The 2,065-nt window shown below is 66.4% G+C and overlaps 2 non-coding genes across 2 annotated transcripts; one reads left to right on the top strand and one right to left on the bottom strand.

The window, feature by feature from the left end:
* The first annotated feature begins 683 nt into the window (after window positions 1–683).
* TRNAS-AGA (transfer RNA serine (anticodon AGA)) lies at window positions 684–765 on the top strand. Its single transcript has one exon. It is a non-coding gene; the product is annotated as a tRNA-Ser (tRNA).
* A 1,137-nt stretch (window positions 766–1,902) lies between these two features.
* Window positions 1,903–1,974, bottom strand: TRNAM-CAU (transfer RNA methionine (anticodon CAU)). Its single transcript has one exon. It is a non-coding gene; the product is annotated as a tRNA-Met (tRNA).
* Window positions 1,975–2,065: the final 91 nt, after the last annotated feature.

Raw genomic sequence — 2,065 nt, 5'->3', positions numbered from 1 at the left:
GGTCCGGGGGAGCCGGCGGCTTGGCTCCCGGACCAGCACTGAGTGAGGCGCCCCTCCTTCTCGGGCTCACTGATGGCCTCCCGTTCCGTGTAAGCCTCATGTCAGTTCCCCCGGAAGGCGCCTGGAAACCCTGCCGAAGCCTCGCAGTGTTCGCCGTCGGAGAGCCGCGGCTATGGCTGAGTCACCCAGGCTGGGGCCTGAAGCACGCCGGGCGCCCGGACCTGGGGTACGCCTCCTGCCCTCCTCCTCCAGCTCCGTGGTGCGAGGGTCGGGCGAGGTCTGTGCGTGCACGCGGGCACTTTGCAAACGCGCGGCGTTGCGGACCCGAGTCACGAGGTCACGCGGCCGCAGCACACCCAGGCCCGCGGGAGCGCGCCGGCTCCGGGCCCAGTTGCAGAAAGGCCTTCACACGCACTTCCTATGTTTATGTCCAAAACCGAGGGTCAGGTCTGCTGTTCCTTATTCTGGCTGGAGCCCAGAATTATGCCGACGCCCACGTGACGGCGCGTCCCCTTCCGTCAGGCCGTGGGAGAGGGGCCCTTGCGGCCCGGGCCACGGCTGTCTGTCGCCGCCCAGGTGGCACCAGACCCGCGCACAGACGGTGGCACCTGCCGCAGAGACGCGGCCTCTGCACGCCAGCCGGGTTCAGCGCAGCTACCGAGGCCGCCGGGCAGCCTGCGTCGGTAGTCGTGGCCGAGTGGTTAAGGCGATGGACTAGAAATCCATAGGGGTTTCCCCGCGCAGGTTCGAGTCCTGCCGACTACGGGGTCACTGAAAATGCCTACGTCACTAAGTTTTAAGCTTTAAATCACACCACCAAACCTACTTTCCGCTGCCAGCTAGGGGTTCCCCGCCCGGGGCTTCCCACAACCCACACCGATCGCAAGCACTTTTTACAGAATCATCCCTGCAGTCCACATCCCTGCAGTCCTGCTCGGCTTCTCTCCCGCCCTCCCACCCAGACACCAGCGCCGGGGCGACCGCGCATTCGCACATCGCCGCCTCGCCTGGAGGAGAGGGGCTGGCAACCTCTGTGTCCCCATCAGGCGCCTCGTCCTCACTCAGGGGCGACCGGGAATTTGGGAACTGAGGGGCTGGTCTGACTGGACCCAGCCTGGTCCTGGGCACGCCTGGCCTCCCGCCTCCGGAGCGAGCAGCCCATGGCGCTGGGCCAAGGTGCTGCGTCTGAAGCAGCTTCGTGCTTCAGTGACAGTTTGGAGATGGTGACCCTCATAGATCAGACTAGTCGTCGAGGCAGGGGGTTCCGAAGAAGGGGCTTCCCTGCTTGGCGCCGAGGTCTTGCCGGGCCACTGCGCAGAAGCTGCGGGCTGTGTCCGAGCAGTGGCTGCTCCGTTTCGAGGCGTCTCCACACGGACCGTAGCTCCGCAACCGCCCTGGAGAGGGTGCTGGTAGGACGGAGTCAGCCCCTTCAGGGTCAGCTTCTTAAAACTCCGGCCTGTCAGGTCACTCTACTGCCCCCCTCCAAGTGCCTCTGAGGCGTGGGGGCCGTTCCTGGGGACACAGGGAGGGCTGGGCAGCGGGGCGCCCGTCTCTGTGCAGAGTGCCCGGCAGTCGGGGGCTCAACACCGGAGTGTCGCTTTCTCGCGTCAGGAACCTGCGGGACGTCACTACCTGCGTGCCCCGGCCCACGCGTCCAGGATTCTGTCCAGCGCTCCCTCCACGCGTCCTACGGACCTCCCCGCCTCAGTCCGGAGGCTGAGGCCTCACGGCGCCCAGGCAGGTCTCCCCCGAGCGAGGGACTTCGCAGTCGAGCAGGGGGACACTGACTGAACCGTGTTCTCCGCGACTTGGCAGAAGTGGTGCCCGGACAAGGGATGAAGCACTTCCGCTGCCGCTGTGGGGGCGGGAAGAAAAGCCTGCGGGTTCTTCAAAACTCAGGCCTAGCAGAGGATGGTTTCGATCCATCGACCTCTGGGTTATGGGCCCAGCACGCTTCCGCTGCGCCACTCTGCTCAGGTGAGAGCTCGCCGCTCATTCTCACGCCCTTGCTCTGTGCCTCGCTGTCAACCCCGCCGCTTCCCCGCCGCCCCCACGCCCCGCTCCC

The sequence above is a fragment of the Tupaia chinensis genome, unplaced genomic scaffold (assembly GCF_000334495.1).
Source record: "Tupaia chinensis unplaced genomic scaffold, TupChi_1.0 Scaffold140356_1, whole genome shotgun sequence".
NCBI classification, from domain to species: domain Eukaryota; kingdom Metazoa; phylum Chordata; class Mammalia; order Scandentia; family Tupaiidae; genus Tupaia; species Tupaia belangeri.
This window is presented reverse-complemented; position numbering and strand designations above follow the sequence as displayed.